Raw genomic sequence first — 23,834 nt, forward strand, 5'->3', positions numbered from 1 at the left:
CATGACATCCGCATCTGATTTCGTCGATAGCCCATCCTTGGTTGAGCAACAATTTAATGTTCCTTTGACGTCTGAATTGTTGAAAGATTCTCCATAGTTCATACCTGAGCCTGGTGAATGACTCAACAGGTTATGACTTCAACGCTTTTTTTTGATGATTTTCATCTTAATCGTTTTGAGCTTTTTCTTCTACAGTTAGCTTGTTTCGTCTGAGGTAAATTCCTCTTTGAGGTAAATTCCTCCTTGAGGTAGATTCCTCTCTGATGTAGATTCCTTTTTTGCAGGAAGCTCAATGTAAAAGATGCTTTTGATCCAGAATCCTTCCGGATTCAATCATTTCAGCTCCCCAATCACTTGAAATTCAATCAGAATTGAATGTAGATTCCTCTTTGAGGTAAATTCCTCTTTGATGTAGATTCCTCTTTATGGTAAAATCTTCTTTGAGGTGGATTCCTCTTTAATGTAAATTCCTCTTTTGTAGGGAGCTCAGCATAAAAAATGCTTTTGATTTGATTTTGAACCTCAACTCTTCTAGATTCAATCATTCCTGCTCCCTAATCACTTGAAATTCAATCTGAATTGAATGTGATTTTAATGAACTTTATTGACATTGCTTTAATAGAAATAACTGCGTGCACTTTGGTGAAAGCATTTAGCTTTTTCTACACTATGTGTCTTAACAGCCCTGATAACTGTGTGCACCAAGGTAAAGCGTTTTGCTTTTTTCTACACCATGTGTCTTAACATCATTGATAACTGCGTGCACCATGGTGAAAGCGATTTGCTTTTCTCTACACCATGTGTCTTAACAGCCTTGATAACTGTGTGCACCATGGTGAAAGCGTTTTGCTTTTTTCTACACCAGGCGTCTTAACAGCCTTGATCCGCGTGCATTCATGGTCTATTACACCCATATGTCTTAACGGTTTTGATAACTGCGTGCACCAAGGTGAAAGCGTTTTGCTTTTTTCTACACAGGGTGTCTTAACAGCCTTGATAACTGCGTGCACCATGGTGAAAGTGTTTTGCTTTTTCCTACACCAGGCGTCTTAACAGTCTTGATCCGTGTGCATCTATGGTCTGTTACACCCATATGTCTTAACGGTTTTGATAGAGACAACTGCATACACAATGGTGGAAGCGTTAGCTTTTCCTCCATATTATATATATATATATATATATATATATATAAATTCAAGAGTATGTATCATAAATAAGGTAAGATGAGAGGTCAGTCGGTGAAGTCCTGAAGGAAGGTGGGCCTTCCAATCAGAGTGAGGACGAAGGTCGAGTTCCTTGAGGATTGAACCTCCTTGAGGACGGTTGACGTTCCTCTATGCCGGTTGACATTCCTCGAGGATTGAACATCCTTGATAAAGGTCGAGTTCTTTGAGGGTCAAACCTCCTTGAGGATCGAACCTTTTTGATGATCGAACCATCTTGAGGATCGAACCATCTTGAGGATCGAACCTTCTTGAGGATTGAACTCCTGAAGGAAGGCGGACCTTCCAACCAGAATGATGACGAAGGTCGAGTTCCTTGAGGATTGAACCTCTTGAGGATCAAATCTCCTTGATGATGGAACCTCCTTGATGATGGAACCTCCTTGAGGATCGAACCTTCTTGAGGATTGAACTCTTGAAGGAAGGCGTGTTGAAACACCTTTCCACATGATTTTGATTTGAAAAAATTATTTAAGTTATGATAAAAATATTCTAACACATTAAATTTATAATGCTTTGATTTATTTACACTAATGTGTTTGTTCAATGTTGAGTTTAATTGTGTATAAGACATTAAGATTAAAAAGCCCAAAGGCCCATAAAGTGGAAGTCAAGCCCAAGTCAACACATCACACCATTCGGCTTAGAAGTTCAAAACGAAGCCGTATCAACCAAAACGACGACTCAGCAAGAGAAGGATCTGGAAGCCTTCGTGGCAAAAGCTTCAAGGAGAAGCTGCTGAGTTGGACGACAAAGCAGTCTGGACAGCGGCAGGAAATGTTCAACTTCTAGACAAAGTATTTCTACTTTGGGAAAGGTTCAGAAGGCGCAGAAAGCTGTCTCGTGGACTTTTCCATAAATGGCGAAACATTCTGCTGAAGACTGACGAAGACAGAAGATGCAAGAATTCTATTGGCCAACGACGCTGAGCTCGCCCAGAGTGACAACGACAGGAAGCCGTTTCCCTCCAATGGTTATTTCAAAATTCGAAATGACCAGGTGCCTCAAGTGTCACTATATAAAGGCCATCCATATGCTTTAATCCAAGCAGAACTTCAAGTTGTCAAAACGCTGACCAATTTCATACTCGAAGATTCTGTGAGAAAAAAAAGCAAAGCAAATACCTTACACCAATTTCCATATTATTGTGTAAAAGTCTAGAGTGATTTCCAATCATCTAAAGTGTCTTAGCAATTGTTGTTTTGGACAATCTCATTATCATTTCTAGAAGAATAGAAAGGAGAGGTTGAGTACTCGGTCATAGTACTCAGCGGTAGAATAGGAGTGAGTAGAGGTATAGAGGAAGGTACTCTTATTATACTCAGCTTCTAGTTGTAAAAGGTTTGGTGCTCTACCTTTAAAGAGCTTAGTAGAGAATTCGAAAGCTCGGAACGTGTTCCGGGGATAGGACGTAGGCATAGAGGCCGAACCTGGATAAATCTGCTGAGTAATATCTTTCTAACCTTTAAACTCCTTTAATATATTTTGCTTGCTTGAAACTGACTAAGTAAAGAGGTCACGCTGAGTTGTGTGCATTGAGTAACTGAGTTCAGGAATAGACTCAAGTGCTATTTCCTGACTCAAGGAAAGAAGCTGACTTAGTCACAAGTTGACTAAGCTAGTGTTTTAAATTCACTCAGCGCGCTGTGTAATCCTTTCCATTGTAAAAGAAGTCAGTCTTAACGTACCAAAATTTTAAATAGTTCCTATCCCCCCCATTGGAACTAACTTGTCACGTTATAAGGGACCAACAAGGTGTACCTTCCAACCAGAATGATGACGAAGGTCGAGTTCTTTCAGGATTGAACCTCATTGAGGATTGAACCTCCTTGAGGATCGAATCTCCTTGAGGATCGAACCTTCTTGATGATGGAACCTCCTTGAGGACCGAACCTTCTTGAGGATTGAACTCCTGAAGGAAGGCATACCTTCCAACCAGAATGATGACGAAGGTCGAGTTCTTTGAGGATTGAACCTCATTGAGGATTGATCCTCCTTGAGGGTTGAACCCCCTTGAGGGTTAAACCTCCTTGATGATCGAACCTTCTTAATGATCGAACCTTCTTGATGATCGAACCTCCTTGAGCGTTGAACCCCCTTGAGGGTTGAACCTCCTTGATGATCGAACCTTCTTGATGATCGAACCTCCTTTAGGATTGAACCTCCTTGAGGATCGAACCTCCATGATGATCGAACCTCCTGAAGGAAAGCAGACCTTCCAACTAGAATAATGACGGTCCACGTTCTTCGAATCAGTGAAATCTATGCATACTCTCCATTTTTCGTTAGGTTTCTTCACCATCACCATGTTTGCAAGCCAATCTGGGTAATAAACTTCTCGAATAAAGTTTGCCTCAAGTAACTTGTCAACTTCTTCTTCTAGAGCCTTTTGCCTCTCTGGAGCTATTTTTCTTTTCTTTTGCTTGATTGGCTTGATCCTTGGATCAACATTCAAGTGGTGGGAAGCTACACTCAAGCTTATGCCAGGCATAACTGTAGGAGCCTAAGCATACACGTCCATGTTCCTCCTAAGGCATGCGATTACTTCACCCTTCACTTCTTCTTCCATTTTACTTCCAAAATATGTTATTTTTGCTGGATCATTTTCTGCCAGCGGTATCGCTTCAACTTCTTCAACTGGCTTTAGTTTTGGCTTATTGTCAGATTCTTCAGAAATCACCATCGTCTCTGCACTTGCACCATGCTTTTCCTTTAATGGAAGAACGTATAGTTGCGAGCTTTCTTTTGCTCTCTTCTCACTTGCCTTATAATGTTTGGTGTAGGAAACTTCATCAATAAGTTTTTCGGTGATATCATGGCTCCCCTGCCAATAATTAATGGTCTTCCTAGTATCACACTGTAGGCTAGAGATATAGATTTTACTACCATAAAATTCACCGTCCTTGTAACATTACAAGGCTCATCGCCCAACGTGATTGGTAATTGGATAGACCCTGCCACTTGGACGTCTTCCCCCGAGAAGCTAAAGAGTGGAGCCGATACCTTCTTCAATCTATCCAAAGATAGGTTCATCTTCTTGAAACAATTCCAATAGAGGAGGTTGACTGAACTTCCACTGTCAATGAGAATTCTTTCCATTGGGAACTTCATTGTGGTAGCAAAAACCACCATTGCATCATCATGGGGTATCACTACATTTCCTTGATCTGCAAGGGTAAAGGTTATGGACTCTTCTTCTTGGGCTTTCATCACATTGTTGACCTCATAAGCTTGTCTAGAATAAGCCTTCCTTGATGAAGAGGATTCACCGGCTAAAGTTCCCCCTCCAGAGATAACATTTATTGCTGGATACGTCGGCTTGTTATCAAGGGCTATGGATTTATCTTTCTTATCTACCTTCCCTCTGGCGTATGTTCGACCATCCTTGTCTCTGTTTTCCAAATACCTTTCTTCTTTGGGGTTTTGTGGCTTTTGCCTTCTCCACATTTCTGCATAGACAAAATTTTCAAGCTTACCTTGTCGTACCAATGACTCTATTTTCATTCATCAATTGCCTACATAGATTAGTTGAGTGACCATGAGTCTTGTGGAATTGACAATAAGCATCCGTCAATCTGCCCATCGTCCCATTAGCCTTTGGGGGGAACGTAAGGAGTCCAGATCTTTCAATGGTTGCCAGGATATTAGAACGTGGTTGGAGTAAGGGTGTGAAATTCTCCTATTTCGGCCTTGGCGCATGTCTTGCTTCATTCCTTCTTCCCTGTTTTACATCACCAACTTCGTCCCTTTCCTTTCTTTTCCTATCTTGATTTTCCCTCGTCCCTATGTTCTTCATCACATCCTCGGAAAGGATGAACTTATTAGCCCGGCTGAACAGATCTCCCAAGGTTGAGGGTTGATCATAAGAAAGAGATTTTTGGAGATCTCACGATCTCGTTCCTTGGAGTATTCCTGCAACTGCCATTCCTGCTTGGAGATCCTGAATCTCCAGAGTTGCAACGCGAAACCTTTCTATATAGTCCTTCAAACTTTCTTTTTCATCTTGCTTTATTATGAGGAGATACGTCGCATCCTTCTTCCTTCTGGTGTTGATGATGAATGCTTTTATGAATTCTCTTCTCAATTGATCAAAGTTAGAGATGGAGCTTTCCTTTAAGCTATTGAACCATGCGCGAGCATGATCTGATAGAGTGGGGGAGAAAGCTCGACACATTATGGCATCTTCCCATCCGTGTAATAGCATTACTGCTTCATAACTCTGCATATGATCGTAGGGATCATCCTTTCCGGAATAAGTGGTGAGTTGGGGCATCTTGAATTTTTGAGGGAGAGGTTTATTCATGATCTCTCCCGAAAAAGGAATTTTCCTTGCTACTTGTTCATCATTGCTCGGAACTAGCTTCTTTTGTTCTAGCACCTTTTCAATCATCTTCTTAAGGTCTACTGTCTCTTTCGCGTTGAACATGGATCCTTCTCCGGCTTTCTCATGTGCCTTCGAATTTTCTTTGCAAGAACTTTCCACAACATCATGGATCTTTAAGTTGTTTCCCTTACGCTTTCCTCCTTCATGTGGTTCTGAGACTTCAATTTCATCGTGTGGTATCTCTACTTCAGGACCTTTTTCCTTGTTTCGAAACTCTTTGTCTCGCATTTCTTCTTGGACAAAAAACATTAATTCTTGGAGTTGATTATTGTTTTCTTCAAATTTTTTCTTCAACTCTTCATAATCCGCCAAGGGAACGGTAGGTGGATTTGTTCTTGACGGCCCATGTTGGTCTTCAACGTTTTCAACACGTTCTTCTTCGTTGGTTGGATGTGCATCGTGTTCGTCCGGAATATGGGATGCTTGAGAAGGTGGAACTTGAGATTTCTTGGGAGGCATCTTTTTTTATTATGAAAAGTAGATGATGTAGAATAGATGACTTTTTGATCTTTTCCCACAGACGGTGCCAATTGTTGTAGCCTGAACTAAACAATAAATTTGTATAATGTGAGATCAATGTTGAACTTCTGAAGGAAGGCAGTCCTTCCAATCAGGATGATGACGGTCGACGTTCCTTGAGGACCAAACCTCCTGGATGAAGGTTGAACGTCTCTGGATGAAGGTTGAACTTCCTTGAGGATTAACCTGTTACAGTGTGGGAAGCGGTCTTCCCACAAATGCTCCGATGCTTAAGTCAGATACCGTAAAATATAGTATTCTTTTATCTCTCCAAAAGCCAACCCTTTCCTCTTCAGCTTTAAACCTGTTTATAGGAATAAGGGAGGAAGTTACCTGTGAGTTATCTATAAAAGATCGTGCTGAACGTGGTTACAATTATCTAGGACGATAATGGAGTACGTGGGTAGTGCTTATATCACTTTTCAAACTCAATTACAGGCTCTTGGACTTTTATTATTATTAATCACAAAATTAAACAAATAATAATCATAACAGTTTTTTTCAAAAATAATAATCATAACATTTAATTTTTTGTATTATAAAGTGTTAAATGAAATTTAGAGAATTTTTATTAGGTTTTGACATGAACCGAACCGAACCGAATTTGTTTGGCTCGGTTCGAACCGAACTGAAACAAAATTTGGTTTGGTTTGGTTCATAAAAAGTACTCTTATTTGGTTCGATTTTTGGATCAAACCGGACCATGCTCACCCCTACTCCAAGGTATATATTTGTTTGAATCATATTTTCAGCTTCTTATGTTGCTATTTTGTTAGATGAAATGTTTAATGGGCTGAAAAGTTAGGAATGTATTAACAACAATGGATTCTGTTTTTTTTCTCTTTGTGCTGTATGCCAATTTCTTCATTGTGAAAATGCAGATCAATGCCACCTATGTTGAAACACCTTTCCACATGATTTTGATTTGACAAAATTATTTAACAAAAATTAAATCTCCATGATAAAAATATTCCAACATATTAAATTTAAATGCTTTGATTTATTCGTACTAATGTGTTTGTTCAATGTTGAGTTATTTAATCTATAAGACATTAAGTTGTAAGGCCCAAAGGCCCACAAGAGAAAGTCAAGCCCAAGTCAACGAATCAATGCCTCACGGCCCAAGCAGATCAAAACGCAGTTCTTACTGAGTAAAACGCAAGCCCATCAATGAGAAGCATCGAGAAGCCTTCGACCAAAAGCTTCAAGACGAAGCTGCTGAGTTGAGCGACAAGAAAGTCAGGTCAGTGGCTGACCTAAATAAACTTGAAGAAAAAGTATTTCTACTTCGGGTAAAGTTCAGAAGACGCAGAAAGCTGTCTAAAAGACTTTACCATAAATGTGGAAACATTATGTCCTGTCTGACGGAAAGCTGCTGAGCACTGCCAAAGACAGAAGATACAAGAATTTGATTGGCCGAGGACGCTGAACACGTACTGAGTGAAAGTGATAGGAAGCTGTTTCCCTCCAATAGTTTGGTTTTGCCCTTGGACAAAATTTACCTGTTCAATTTCGCTCATACCTTCATAATCCACAACCGTTTGGATTGGCTTACCATTAGGATCGCACGGTGCCATAAACCTATCAATTTTGTGCGATAAGGCAGAAAATTGGGCTTGCAACATCGCAACTGGATCAATATTCACTATACCTTTAACTGATGATGTAGTTGAGGATGATGGTTTCGCCACTGTTATATGTCCACGTTCTGCGGGGCCACATACTACTGTTGATTGCCATTTCCTCCAAAAGTTCTCTTGCTTGGGCCGACATTTTCTTCATGAATAACCCTCCAGACATAGCATCTAATGAACCTCTAGTTGTAGGATTTAATCCATTATAAAATGTTTGCATTAGAAGTTCAGCGGGCAATTGGTGGTGTGGGCATAAACGTTGAAGTTCTTTAAAACGATCCCAAGCCTCACAAAGAGTTTCATTATCATTTTGAGAAAAAGATGTTAACTCTTTTTATGACTCTTGCGGTTTTTACTAAAGGAAAATATTTTGATAAAAATGCTTGGGCTAATTGCTCCCAAGTTTCAAATGTTGCGGCTGGCATAGAAGTTAACCATTCTTTGGCTCGATCCTTCAAAGTAAAAGGAAAAGGGCGAAGGTTGATTGCTTCCGCAGTCACATTTGGTATTTTAAAAGTGTCACAAATTTCTAAGAAATTTGTCAAATGGGTGTTAGGATTTTCGTTAGGTAACCCGTAAAATGTTACATTATTTTGCAACATATTAAGCAATGCTGGCTTAATTTCAAATTGGTTTGCAGTTATTTGGGGTCTAACTATGCTGTTTGTTGCACCGGCCACCCCTGGCCTAGCGTAATCCATAAGTGTAGCCATAATTTCTGGCTCAGTAACTCTAGTTTTAATTGGAGTCTTTTTTTTTTGTTTTTGTTTTTCTTGTTTTTCTTGTTCTTTTTAACCGTTCTTTCAATTTCTGGGTCTAGCGGTTTTGATGGAATGCCTGAACTTCGAGAACTGCGCATGAACTTGAAATTTCGCACGAACCGAACCTACCTTCAAAACAGAATTTGAAAAATAAATATGTTAGTAATTTGAAATAAGTAAAATATAAAATTTTGAATAAGTATAAATAAACCTAGATTCGAAATAAAACATGAAAAATCTAAATTTTTGTCAAAAATTTTGGCGTTCCCCGGCAACGGCGCCAAAAACTTGTTGAGCGATTTCCTCAAGTGCACGGTATACGCTTGTAGTAATAAAAGATATCGATCCCACAGGGAACGTTTTTTAACAAAAACTTAATTTGAACTGGTTAAATTTACTTTTAAGGTTTATAATATGGAAAATCGTTAAATCGGATTTGGTTTTGAAATTGCTAGAATAAGAACTAGAATAGAGTATAACCAATGTTAGAAAATACTTCTGATTTAGGGATAAATTTACAAAACAGAAACGTTTAGTTCTTTAGAAAATTAAACAAATGTATTCGTTTGCATTAAGCAAAGAAAACAACTTTAAACTTTGCATAAATTAAAACAATGAAATAAACGTCGATTCCTCTAATTTTAGGGCTTTGAACTGCAGTCAATCCTCCTACGGTCGGGTTAGATCGCTACCTTAACCAAATTGATACTCTACTGATGATATCAATTTGCCTAAGTATTCAACAAAGTTCCTTGTAAAGATTTTGAATTTAACTACGTTTTAATGAAAACACCAGCATCCACTTCGGATCCTTTACCAAAGTGTTGCATAAAAATCTATCGAATAGAATGAACTTTATTAGATGAAATATAAATTTGATACAAGTTTACAGAGAACAAGAAGCATGAAAATATTTGACGGCGTGCAAGTGAACGGGTTGTCAATCCTTTCCTTGGGTTTCGTTAGAGTTTGTCAGACTCAGGGCGGATCCTCTACTCAATCTTCTCGCTGTAACTTCGTAATAGAGATGCGGTCGGCTACTACCAAAATGTAAACTAATATGAACAAATCTAAGCGCTACTGTGTTTGTAATTATTGAATAAACAATGTGTGTATATCATATTGCTTTTTACAGAAATGAACTCTAAATTCTGAATCGCTTGACTCAGAATTCCTGCATTAATTCTATACTAATCTTCTCTTTTTTCTATCTATATCCAACTCTCCATCAACTCTTTATTTATAGATGTTGAGGAGTCATGATTGAAGTGTCGTGTCCGTTGTGAAGGGTCGTATCCTCTATGAAGATATGTTTTTATCCACCTGAACAAACGCGTTTCGTCGAAAATGAATGTGTGCGAAGGGTTCTCCAGGAATTTCTGAACTTGCCGAGAATGGGGGAGCAAACATTTGGTCTTCGGACGAAATGGAGGGGCGCTGGACTTTAGCGTGTCGTGATCGAGAATTTGAGATTCTCGGTCGCGGCTCACAAATTCTCTACCGAGAATTTGGTTTCCTCAACCGAGAATTTGGTATTTTTCTCTGTTTCTAACTTCGTCTTTGTCCTCGTTTTGGTGTAATTGATCTTCGTCGTTTTTGACTCCTTTTGTAGGGTTTTTATTCTGTTTTTAACCTCTTTCGTTCCTATTTGGATTTTACCAAATATTTAGGTACCTTGCAAGAAAGAAATATATTCTAATGTAAAAGTACTCTAAATAGATATAAACAGTACGATTTCGTAGCAAAAAAATGATGTAAATATTAATGATATATTAGGTATATTTTGGGCTTAACACTATTGTAAAAGGTTTGTGCTCTACCTTTAAAGAGCTCAGTAGAGGATTCCAAAAAGCTCGGAAGGAATTTCGGGGACTGGACGTAGGCGGAGAGGCCGAACCAGGATACGTCTGCTGAGTAATATCTTTCTAACCCTTATCTCCTTGAATTATTGCTTGTTATAACACTACCTAGTTAAACACTAAAAAGAACATAAGCTGAGTTGAGTGAACTGAGAAGCTGAGTTCAGGAATAGACTCAAGTGCTATCTCCTGACTCAAGAACAGATTCAGACTTAGTCACCTGTTGACTAAGCTTGTATCTAAAACTTACTCAGTGCCATCGTGCTAAAAGACTTCGAGCAAGTCTAAGTTCAACATTAACAGTCAGCCTAACGTGAAAAATTTGGAATAGTTCCTATCCCCCCCTTGGAACTAATCTTGTCACGTTACACGGGACCAACAAGTGGTATCAGAGCCTAACAGCTCACTGAACAAGATATAACTATCTTGAGCTGATCCCCACAATGGCTGAGAACAGCACTCGTTTCCTTCTAGGAAATCAGACAACTCAGATTCTTCCTGAGGGACTGTCCATTACTAGGCCTCCTCTATTCTTCGGGTCTAACTATACCTTTTGGAAGAACATAATGAAAAACTTAATTCAGGCAACAAACATGAGTGCATGGCTTTCCATAGTCCAAGGCCCGTTTGTCCCTGTTGAAACTGTTGACGGACAAACGTTTGTCAAAGCTGAGGCTAAGTGGTCAGAGGATGACCTCAAGAAACTGCAAAATCATGCCGCTGCTATAAACATGCTTCACTGTGCGTTAGATGCTGTAGAGTACAATAAAATCTTAGGTTGCGAGTTAGCACATGAGATATGGAAGAAGCTGGAGGTCACCTATGAAGGAACCAGTAAGGTCAAGGAATCCAAGGTGAACCTGTTGGTCCCTTATAACGTTACAAGTATAGTTCCAAAGGGGGGTTAGGAACTATTTAAAAATTTTAAGTTAGGGCAGACTTCTTTTTCGTGAGAAAAAGGTTTGGATAGCGGCGCTGAGTGAATAGTAAGATACTGACTTAGTCAACTAGTGACTAGGTCAGTTTTCTTTACTTGAGTCAGGAGATAGCACTTAGAGTCTATTCCTGAGCTCAGATATTCAATGCGCACAACTCAGCTTGACCTCTTTAATTGGTCAGTTTTTTGTTTAAGCAAGCAATAAATATATGAAGGAGTTAAAGGTTAGAAATATGTTACTCAGCAGATTTATCCAGGTTCGGCCTCCAAGCCTACGTCCTGTCCCCAGAACACGTTCCGAGATTTCGAATTCTCTACTGAGCTCTTTAACGGTAGAGCATCAAACTTTTTACAATCTTAGCAACTGAGTATAACAAGAGTACCTTCCTCTATACCTCTACTCAATCCTAATCTCTCGCTGAGTACTATAACCGAGTACTCAGCCTCTCCTTTCTAATCTCTAGAAATGATAAGTTTTTGTCCTAAACAATGATTGCTAAGACACCTTAGATGATTGAATAATCACTCTAGACTTTTACACAAAAGATATGAAATTTAGTGTAAGATTGCTTTGCTTTTGCTTGGAGAACTTTGCGTAGAAATTTGGTCAGCGTAATGGCTTGATCAAGTTCTCTGTTAAATGAAGCAACTGAAGGGCTCTATTTATAGAGACGTCTAAGGTGTCGGTCATTTCGAATTTCGAAATAACCGTTGGAGGGAAACGGCTTCCTGTCATTGTCATCCTAACTTGCTCAGAGCTCTCGGCCAATCAGATTTGAGTATCTTCTGTCCTCGGTCAGCTTTTGGTCAGCTCGGCAGATTGTCTCTCCATTTATGGTAATGTCAACTAGACAGCATACTGTGTCTTCTGAACTTTACCCAAAGTGGAAACACTTTGTCTGGAAGTTGTTCTTAGCCAGCTGCTGTCTTGTACTGTTTGTCGAATCAACTCAGCAGCTTCGTCCCGAAGTTGTTCCACGAAGGTCTTCTAGATCCTTCTCTTGCTGAGCTGCGTTTTGTACATAACGACAGCGTTTTGACATACGCGGGCTGAGTTGCTTTAAACTGTTTGACTTGGGCTTTGACTTCCGTATTAGGCTTTGGGCCTTTTAATCTTGTGTCTTATAAATAATTTAACTCAACATTGAACAAACACATTAGTAGAATAAATCAAAGCGTTTAAACTTAGTGTGTTTAGAATATGTTTTTAATTATACTTAAACAATTTTGTCAAATCAAAATTATGTGGAAAGGTGTTTCAACAAACTCCCCCATTTTGATGTTGGCAAAACTATTCAGCGAAGAACTCAGTATTGAGCTCCCCATGATAGTTGACCTATTATAGCTTAGCAGACTCCCCCGTAAGGGTTGAGCTACTGACTTAGTTTTACTCTAAACATTTGAAGGTTTAATCGAGTAAGTCTAAGGTCAGTTTATAGATATAGGTCAGCTCATGGAACATATTCTATTTTACTCAGTGTTTAAGCGGAAGTTATAGCATTCAGAGAGCGCTGAGTAATTTGTTGTTCAATGAGTTTTATAAGACAATATTATATAATAATATAAGTCAATGTCAAACATGTTATCAACATTAGGTACGATCAACAAGTTTTATAAGCATTAAACATGGTTGATGTAATTGAAGATACATAATAACTTAATACTATAATAACTCATAACTCAGTTTTTGGATAAATAGATGCAAGTATTGATATTACTCGAAGTAGTCAGTGTATACAGCAAAAGAAAGAAAAACATAACACACATGGAGACTACAAACATAGCATAACTGAGCTAGCCTAATTTCTATTTCTTTCTCTTTTGCTTGGACTGACTATGCTCATGCTGTGTTCTAGCTTGTTCTTTCTCCCCCGTTTTGTCAGCATCGGGAGGAGGAATCCTAAAGGCGTCGGTTAAGACGGCTCTGGTCAGTTCTGTGGACAGCTCCTTAAGTCTATCGGCGCTTTCATTGACACCATCAAAAATAGCAACTCCATTATCTGAGACCTCGGAAGGTATAGTAAGTTCAGCAACGCTGATCATGCTTACTATGAAAGCTTGAGATTTTCCTACCCAGGTAAGTGCATCGGTCAGACCAACAAGGACTTGATGAAAAGTCTTCAGTAAGGATGTGTCGTAGTATTGACGCTGAATATTTGTGTGACGTATGTGGTTGAAGGTTTGTCTGGTGATAGACAGCATTTCATTTTGCTTCACAGCGTCAGTATCCATCTCTTGCTTGTTCAAGTTCAGCAATCGAACGGCCTCACCAATTTGCTCCACTGAGCACTGAGAATAGGAGACCATTTGCTCGTTGGTCTTGATTTGCTCGGTGTGAAGCTGAGCAAAAAGCATTTTGACTTCATCAGAAGTTGCATAGCGCGTGTTCGCAACTGACAAAGTCTGAACTTGTTCTTGAAGAGCATTGAGATGTTGAACTATTGTCAGCTGGATCTCAGCCAGCTTTACGATGGAATCCTGCTTAGCTTGCTGTGCTTGAAAGGTAACAATGACACTCAGCAAGTCCTTGAATCCCTTAACTTTGTTGAGAAGCTGAGTTACATGGGAGAGCTGAGTTGTCTCAGTAGTAGAAGACCCAGCAGCAGGTTGAGTGGTTTGATGAAGGTCTTTGATCAGTGTTTGCACCGAGTCGATGATTCGTTTACCAGACTCGGTGGCATGCAAGTAGCTAAGAGGGCCTTCATTAACTTGCATTGTTGCCTCAGTATGACCGGTTGGAAGAGGAGTCAGAGGAATAACGTGGTCAGTGACTGGAAGTGTGTTTCCAATCTGCACTTGAGTCTCAGGTAAAGCTGATTGATCAGCAGAAGTGTTGATTGGAGAAGAAGTGATTCTAATGTTGTCTGTGCTGACGGGGGCAGGAATGTTTTGAGTCAGCACAATGCTTGGATTGACAGCATTTACAGGAATTGACTCAACTTGACTTGTTGAGTTGGCGGAAGCATTCAAGTCGGCGTGTTCCTTTGGTGAAGAAACAGAGGCTTGCTTTTCAAGGGAAGCCGATGGAGTAGTAGTTGGTTGTTTTCTAAAAAATTTCAGCTTGAGCTTAGAAGGGTCTTGGGTCGGCTTCTGGATAACAAAGTCAGGGACAGTTGGAGGAGGAGTGTCAATGACAGACTTCTGACTTGCCTTGATTAATCTTCTTCTTGGAGGAGGAGTGTCAGCATGAATAGACTCTCCTGAGTGAGATGGGGAAGTTTCTTCTTGATCAGCATTAAGCTGGTCAGCTTGTTCTTGTCCTTGATCAACATTGTGTTGGTCAGGTTCTTGTTCAGCAGCCAACCCAGTATTGGTTGGCTCAGCATCAACCTCACTAGCTGTTTCCTCAGTGTCCTCAGCGTCATCCTGACCGCCTTCTACTTCTTGTTCTTCATCTTCTTCACTATCACCATCTAACTCTTCCTCAACTTGTGCAATGAACTGATCATCCAGATGCACCTCATCTTCTTGATGCTCAGCTATAGTTCCTAGACACTGTGTGTAGTGAGAATCACCAGGAACAACTACGTCAGTAGGAATAGCATCAATGGGAGTCAGTGTAGAAGACTTCTGCTTCTTTTGAGGTTGCTCATCAGCATTTGTTCTTTCTCAATTTCAGGCTCTTCTTGCCTGCTCCTTTTCTCAGCTGACTTAGGTCTTTCCTGACCTGGTTCAGCAGCTGACTTTGACTTCTTGGTCTGAGGCTCAGCCTTCTTGGAAGAGGTCATAACAGCTTTCCTCTTGCGGGCAGCTGGAGCCTTTGTCCTTTGGCTTTGCTTTGGAGCTGTTTCCTCAGCTTGTTGTTCAGCAGCAGCTTTTCCTTTCTTTAGTGGCTGATTGAACTTCAAAGCCCTCAACGAAGCAGCTGTTATTTCAGATCCTCTAGCTTTAACTTCATCAGTTAGGTCTATTTGATGATCAATGAGGATCCTAGTGATGAGCGATCCCAGCCTGAGAGTTCCAGTGCTCCTTATGAACCCAGCAATCAAGAATACGGGTATGTTGATAGGCGTGTATGTCAGCATATGCCATATAAAGCATTGCTCGAAATTTGTCGCTGAGCTGGTGCAGTTTATCTTTGGGTAAATAAAGTAGGTCAGCAGGTAATGAGCCATCTTTTGGTGCTGACCCATGGATGAACTTGAGATTTCTCCAGAATGACCAGGGGGCTTGCAAAAGTTGACTTCGTAGTTAGTGTCATCCTGATCTCCAGTTCTTCTCAGTTTTTCTCCCTCATTTTTCAACTTTAGCAAATTCGCCAAATAGGTGGGATTGATGAAAATCGTTTTCCCCCTTACCACTGTTGTTAAGTAGTCCTGGTTATCGTCAGCGACTAGGAGATTGTGGTAGAACTCCCTTACTAGGTCAGGATAGGTGTGATCCCTAATGGAGAACAGCTCGGTCCATCCATTTTGCGATATCCATTCGCAGAAGGGTTGTTCGGATGTCACGAAGGCCTCAGAAACCCATCGTGAGAAGTCTACTTTCCATTCGCTAATGTTATCAAATACCTTGGTATAGGTTCTGATTTTGGTCGGTTTTCCTTTGGAGGAGGTAGCTTGCCCAGTTTTGCCTTTGCTCGGCGTAGTGACCTTGGTGGTTTCAGGCACAGTAGTTTGCCTGGAGGGTTCATCGGAGCTGGTCTTAGGGTGACCGGCACCGGAGATATTGACGGAAACTCTAGTCATTGTTTCAGAAAAAAGATTGGGAAGCTTTGAGAGTCTTAGAGAGAGAGAGAGAATGCTTTGCCAGAGATTTCAATAAGTGTAAAGAAAATAAAGAATGGGGATTTACCCATTATTTATAGCGATGAAGTGTGGATCTTATCGAATCCATGTGTCAGTTTTGCCTTGGGATTGTCAACCGACAAAGATCCTGGCTTTTATGACACATTCGGCGCATACGTCATCCTAGGTGGCTATTCGCGTGCTTTTGCATTTAATGCAACGGATCTAACACTCAGCGTTTAGAATACTAAGCGTTTTATATTCTGAGTGGTCAGTTAGTATATGAAAGGATGATTTCTCAGTTTGAGATTACTACTCGGTGTGCATATTTACTCAGTATTGATATGTATATTGCGTTAAGTACTCAGCATAACAATTACTCAGCATGCATTTGTATAAATCATTCATCATAGTAATTTACTTAGCATAAATTTACTTTTTAGAACAGGAATTTACTGAAGAGGATTAAACATACCAATGGCTTCTCTCAGTATGCTGAACTGTTCACGAGCCAGTGGCTTTGTGAAGATATCCGCAAGCTGCTCATCCGTTGGGACATAGGTCAGCTTTATCTCACACTTGAGTACATGGTCTCTAATGAAGTGATGTCTTATGCTGATATGCTTCATCCTGCTGTGTTGAATTGGGTTCTTTGATAGATCAATTGCACTTTTGTTGTCGCATTTGACCTCAATTGTCTTTATTTGAACACCATAGTCTTCAAGCTGTTGCTTAATCCATAGGACTTGAGCAACACAATGACCAGCAGCAATGTACTCAGCTTCAGTGGTAGACAAGGCTACTGACGCCTGCTTCTTGCTGAACCAGGATACAAGACAGCTTCCTAAGAAATGACATCCTCCAGAAGTGCTTTTCCGTTCTAGCTTGTCTCGACCATAGTCAGCGTCAGTGTATCCAACGAGTGTAAATCCATGAGTGTTGGGATACCATAAACCTGCGTTCACTGAGCTTTGCAAATATCTAAGGATTCTTTTTACAGCTATGTAATGAGATTCCTTAGGGTTAGATTGATATCTAGCACAGTAGCATACTGAGAACTGAATGTCCGGTCTACTGGCTGTTAAGTAAAGTAGAGAGCCTATCATACCTCGATACAATTTGCTGTCTACTGACTTACCATTCTCATCAGCGCAGAGGATAGTGTCAGTGCCCATAAGAGTGGATATTGGCTTGCAATTTTCAAGATCATATTTCTTCAATATCTCCTTGGCATATTTAGCTTGACTGATGAAGATGCCATTCTTTCCTTGTTTGATTTGAAGTCCAAGGAAGAAGTTGAGTTCTCCCATCATAGACATTTCAAACTCAGTCTGCATTTGCTTGCTAAATTCCTTGCACATTGACTCATTAGTAGCACCGAAAATAATATCATCAACATATATTTGAGCCAGCAGGGTATCTTTACCCTTTCTTTTAATGAATAAGGTTGTATCAGCTTTGCCCCTGACATAGTTTCTAGTCAGCAGAAAACTGGTCAGCCTCTCATACCAAGCACGTGGTGCTTGCTTGAGGCCGTATAGAGCCTTTTTGAGTTTATAAACGTGGTTTGGGAATTTAGGATCCTCAAACCCCGGAGGTTGATTAACATAAACTTCCTCGTTTATAACTCCATTAAGGAATGCACTCTTAACATCCATTTGAAACAGTTTAAAGTTTATGTAAGATGCATATGCACATAAAATCCTAATAGCCTCTAGCCTTGCCACTGGGGCAAAGGTCTCACCGTAGTCAATACCATCTTGCTGACTGTAGCCCTGAGCTACAAGCCTTGCTTTGTTCCTGACTACGTTTCCTTGCTCATCCAGCTTGTTATGGAAGACCCATCTTGTTCCAATGGTCTTCTGACTCCTTGGATGTGGCACTAGCTCCCATACGTCGTTTATTCTGAATTGGTCAAGTTCCTCTTGCATTGCGCTCATCCAGAATTCATCTTCCTCAGCATCAGCGAAGTTCTTAGGTTCCTGAACTGAGACGAAGGCTACATTGCTGAGGTACCTCTTGAGTTGGTTTCTTGTCATCAGGGTATTCTCAGCGGCATCAAGGATTGCACTCTCTGAGTGCCCTCTTAGAATCCTTATCTCTTTGGGTAGATTGATGTCTTGTGTTGTCTGTGTTTCAACAATCTCTGCAGGTGAAGACTGGTCAGTGAAAACAATATTTGGTTCACTTTTACCTTTGGTCAGCCCTTGAGGGAATGACTCAGCGGCTGTATCTTGATCAGCGGGTGCTGAGTGTGGATCATCCTCGGTCAGCGGCAGATATCTTCCTGCAGGGTTAGTTTCATCGAACTCAACATGTACTGACTCTTCTAAAACTTGAGTTCGTTTATTGAAAACTCTGTATGCTTTGCTGTTTGTTGAGTAGCCTAAAAAGATAGCTTCATCAGCTTTTGAGTCAAATTTAGCTAGGCTATCTTTAGTGTTTAAAATAAAACATTTATAGCCAAAGGCACGAAAGTATCCAATGTTGGGCTTTCGTCCTTTCCAAAGCTCGTAGGGGGTTTTCTTTAGTATAGGTCTAACAAGAGCCCTATTAAAAATATAGCACGCTGTGTTAATAGCTTCTCCCCAAAAATACTTTGGAAGCCTATGCTCACTCAGCATTGTCCTGGCTATTTCAACCAGTGTTCTGTTCTTCCTTTCAACAACCCCATTTTGTTGAGGCATTCTAGGAGCAGAAAAGTTATGGTCAATGCCGCTGGCTTCACAAAATTCAACAAACTGTTGGTTTTTTAATTCTCCACCATTATCACTTCAGATGTGAGCTAGTTTTAGGTCTTTATCATTTTCAAGTTTTCTAACCAAATTTGAAAATGTCTCAAAGGTCTCATCCTTGCTACTCAGCAAGATGACCCAAGTGTACAGAGAGAAGTCATCTACAATGACCAAGGAAAATCTTCTTCCACCCAGACTCAGCGGCTGGACTGGACCGAAGAGATCCAAGTGTAGTAATTCTAACGGACGCTTAGTTGAGACAATGTTTTTGCTATGAAAAGATTGTTTGGTTTGTTTTCCAGCTTGGCAAGCGTGGCATAATTGATCTTTTTCAAATCTAAGTTCAGGCAGTCCCTCAACCAATTGCTTTCTTGCTAATTTGGCCAGGAGGTCCAAGCTTACATGACCAAGTCTCCTGTGCCATAGCCAGGAATTTTCTTCCTTTGAAACTAAGCATATAGTTTTTGAAAACTTTTTCTCTAAGTCTAGCATAAAGACATTATCAATCCGAGGGGCAGTTAAAATTAACTCATTTGTTTTTCCCTCGTATATTTTACATCCAGTAGCATCAAATATAACTTTTCTCCCATTGTCACATAGCTGAGCTACGCTAAGTAAGTTATATTTGAGTCCGCTGACTAGGGAGACTGACTCAATAGTAGGATTACTTCCGATGGTTCCTGACCCTACTATCTTACCCTTTTTGTTGTCTCCAAAACTTACACTTCCTCCTCGTTTACGCTCAAACGTGATGAACTGAGTTTCATCACCAGTCATGTGCCTCGAGCATGCGCTGTCAATATACCACATCTTTGACTTCTCAGCACACCTCAGGCTTACCTGCATTGTAACTAGTTACTTTTAGGTACCCAATTCTTTTTGAGTCCTTGCTTGTTAGGTTCAACAGGTAAAGCATCATATTTTATTTTATGGCGGCATACTTGGACAGTATGGCCATTCTTTCCACAGAAGTCACAGCTGACCTTCCGTTTAGGATTTTTCACTGACTGGTCAGCACCCCAGTGCTGAGCGTGCCAGCACACCTTTGTGGTGTATCCTTTCTTCCCACAGAAGTCACACTGGACATTCCGCTGGGGATTCCATCTCTGCTGACCAGTACTTCGGTACTGAGCATTCAGAGGAATATTTCTTTTGTTTTGAACCTTTAGTTGGTTCTGGATATTTGTGACGTCCTTTCTCAGTTTCTTTGAATCTGATTGGACTTCAGAGGCAGACTTATATATGATCTCCATATTATTGTTGGTCCCTTGTAAGGTTGCAAGTATAGTTCCAAGGGGGGGGGTTAGGAACTATTTAAACTTTTTCGCAATTAGGGCAGACTTCTTTTTCTAAGGAAAAAGGTTTTAACAGCGGCGTTGAGTAAACAGCAAGATACTGGCTTAGTCAACTGGTGACTAGGTCAGTTTCTTAGCTTGAGTCAGGAGATAGCACTTAGAGTCTATTCCTGAGCTCAGACGTTTAACGCGCACAACTCAACTTGACCTCTTTACTTGGTCAGTTTTTGGTTATTTTAAGCAAGCAATATAGATAAGGAGTTAAAGGTAAGAAATACTTTACTCAGCAGATTTATCCAGGTTCGGCTTCTTCTAAGCCTACGTCCTGTCCCCGGAACATGTTCCGAGATTTCGAATCCTCTACTGAGCTCTTTAAAGGTAGAGGCTCAAACCTTTTACAATCTTAGCAACTGAGTATAACAAGAGTACCTTCCTCTATACCTCTACTCTATCCTAATCTCTCGCTGAGTACTATAACCAAGTACTCAGCCTCTCCTTTCTATCTTCTAGAAATGATAAGTGTTTTGTCCTATACAAAGATTTGCTAAGACACTTTAGACGATTGAAATAATCACTCTAGACTTTTACACAGATATAAGAGTTGTAGTGTAAGATTTGCTTTGCTTCTTTACTTGCAGAACTTGTGTAGAAATTTGGTCAGCGTAATGGCTTGATCAAGTTATGTGTTGAATGAAGCTTCTGATGGCTCTATTTATAGAGACGTCTGGGCATCGGTCATTTCGAATTTCGAAATAACCGTTGGAGGGAAACGGCTACCTGTCGTTGTCATCCTGACTTGCTCAGAGCTCTCGGCCAATCAGAATTGTGTATCTTCTGTCCTCGGTCAGCTCAGCAGACTGTCTCTCCTTTTATGGTAAAGCCAACTGGACAGCATACTGTGTCGTCTGAACTTTACCCAAAGTAGAAATACTTTGTCTGGAAGTTTTCATTAGCCAGTTGCTGTCTTGTATGCTTTATCGAGACTACTCAGCAGCTTCATCTTGAAGTTGTTCCCGAAGGTCTTCTAGATCCTTCTCTTGCTGAGTTGCGTTTTGTCCAAAGCGACAACGTTTTAACAAACGCGGGCCGAGTTGTACTGAGTTGTTTGACTTGGGCCTTGACTTCCGTATTGGGCTTGGGCCTTTTAATTCTTGTGTCTTATAAACAATTTAACTCAACATTGAATAAACACATTAGTATAATAAATCAAAGCATTTAAACTTAGTGTGTTTAGAATATGTATTTCAATTATACTTAAACAATTTTGTCAAATCAAAATTATGTGGAAAGGTGTTTCAACAAACTCCCCCATTTTGATGTTGGCAAAACTATTCAGCGAAGAACTCAGTATTGAGCTCCCCCATGATAGTTGACCTATTTCAACTTAGCAAACTCCCCCATAAGGGTTGAGCTACTGACTTAGTTTTACTCTAAACATTTAAAGGTTTTAATTCGAGTAAGTCTAAGGTCAGTTTTTCAGATATAGGTCAGCTTATTAAACATATTCTATTTACTCAGTATTAAGCGGAAGGTATAATCATATAGAGTGCGCTGAGTAATATGTTGTTCAATGAGTTCTTAACAGACAATGTTTTATAAGCACATAAGTCAATGTCAAGCATGTTATCAGCATTTGATTCAGTCAATAAGATTTATAAGTATAAAACATAGCTGATTTAATTGAAGATACGTAATGACTCAGTACACAGTAACATATATTAACATATATCATAACTCGGGAATAGGAATAAAAGATGCAGATATGATATAATGATAGTAGTCAGTGGTTACATAACAAAACTTATAGATAAGGCATATAGATTACATCTGACTTAGTCTATACTGAGCTAGCCTATCTATTTCTTTTTCTTGTGTTGAGACTGACTTCGCTCATGCTGAGCTCTAGCTGCTTGTTCTTTCTCCCCCGTTTTGTCAGCATCAGGAGGAGGAAGTCTGGAAGCATCAGTTAAGACAGCTCGAGTCAGTTCTTTAGACAGCTCCTTAAGTTTCTCAGCGCTTTCGTTGACGCCGTCAAAAATTGCAACTCCATCAGCTGATACCTCTTCGGGTACTTTGAGTTCAGCAGCACTGAGCATATTGACGCTAAACGCTTGAGCTTTGCCTTGCCAGATGAGAGCTTCAGTAAGACCAGCAAAGATTTGGTGAAAGGTCTTTAAAAGGGCTGTGTCGTAATACTGACGTTGAATATTGTTATGACGAATGTGGTTGAAGGTTTGTTGCACGATAGACTGCATCTCATTCTGTTTCATTGAGTCAGTATCCATCTCTTGCTTATTCAGATTAAGCAAGCGAATAGCCTCACCAATTTGCTCTACTGAGCACTGATTGTAAGAAACCATTTGCTCGTTGGTCTTGAGTTGCTCAGTGTGAAGCTGAGCAAAGAGCATCTTGACTTCAGATGAAGTGGCATGGTCGGGGTTCACAGCTGACAAGTTTAGATCTGTTGTTGTAAGGAGGTCAAGTACTGCACAGTTGTCAGCTGGATCTCAGCCAGTTTGGCGATTGAATCCTACTTAGCTTGCTGTGCTTGGAAGGTAATGATTACATTCAGCAAGTCCTTGAGTCCCTTAACCTCGTTGAGAAGTTGAGTGACCTGGGAAAGCTGAGTATTCTCAAAAGTTGAAGACCCAGCAGCAGGAGGAGTGGACTGTTGAAGGTCTCTGATCAATGCTTGCACTGAGTCAATGATCTTTTTGCCGGACTCAGTGGCATTCAAATAGCTTGGAGAGCCTTCAGGGACATCAGTGTGACCGGAAGGAAGAGGAGTGGAAGGAGTGACCTGGTCAGTGACTGGAATAGCATTTTCAATCTGCACTTGAGTTTTAGGTAGAGTTGAGTGATCGGCAGAGCGTTGAGTTGGAGAAGTGGTAATTCGAATACTGTCTGTGCTGACGGCAGAAGTGTGTGTAGTCAGCACCATGCTTGAAGAAATAGCATTCACAGTAATCGGCTCAACCTGACCGGTTGAGGTGGCGGAAGCATTTTGGTCGGCATGTTCCTGTTGAGAAGAAACAGAGGCTTGCTTTTCTAAGGACGCTGAAGCAGTAGAGGGTTGTTGGCGTTTGAAAAATGTCAGCTTGACTGTAGAGGGGTCCTTAGTTGTCTTTGAGATGACAAAGTTAGGAAGAGTTGGTGGTGGCACAAAATCTTCACTGACAGGCTTCTCACTGGCCTTAACCAACTTTCTTCTTCTACGAGGTGGAGTGACAGTTTGACTAGGATCTCATGAGTGAGAAGGAGAAGATTCGTGTTGCTCATCATGAGGCTGGTCAGCTTGTTCTTGGACTGGATCAACATTGTGTTGATCAAGTACTTCCTCATCTCCAGCAGCAAACCCAGCATTGGCCTGCTCAGTCTCATGTTCACTAGCTGTCTCTTCAGAGTCCTCAGCGTCATCCTGTCCGCTGGCCTCTTCTTCTTCTTCTTCGGTACTGTCACCATCAAGTTCTTCCTCAACTTGTGAGATGAAATGATCATCCAGTTGTACCTCATGTTCTTCGGACTCAGCTATTGTAACTTGACACTGGGTGAAGTGAGAGTCACCCGGTACTACAAAGTCTATAGGTATGGCATTGAGGGGAGTCAGTGTAGAACCCTTCTGCTTTTTTTGAGGTTGCTCAGCAGTTTCCTCAGTTCCAGGCTCACCTTGCCTGCTTCGTTTCTCAGCTGACTTACCAGCTGACTTCTATCTTTTTGCTGGAGACTCAACATTTTTGGAAAGAGTCTCAGCAGTTTTTCT

At 40.5% G+C, this 23,834-nt stretch overlaps 1 non-coding gene and 1 pseudogene across 1 annotated transcript; both read left to right on the plus strand.

Annotated features, from left to right (window-relative positions):
• LOC136217413 (amine oxidase [copper-containing] alpha 2, peroxisomal-like) overlaps positions 1 to 23,834 on the plus strand; it is a 77,381-nt pseudogene that overhangs the window by 24,296 nt on the left and 29,251 nt on the right.
• LOC136221110 (small nucleolar RNA R71) lies at positions 7,997 to 8,102 on the plus strand. Its single transcript, XR_010684898.1, has one exon. It is a non-coding gene; the product is annotated as a small nucleolar RNA R71 (small nucleolar RNA).

Source organism: Euphorbia lathyris, chromosome 2 (assembly GCF_963576675.1).
Source record: "Euphorbia lathyris chromosome 2, ddEupLath1.1, whole genome shotgun sequence".
In the NCBI taxonomy this organism is placed as follows: domain Eukaryota; kingdom Viridiplantae; phylum Streptophyta; class Magnoliopsida; order Malpighiales; family Euphorbiaceae; genus Euphorbia; species Euphorbia lathyris.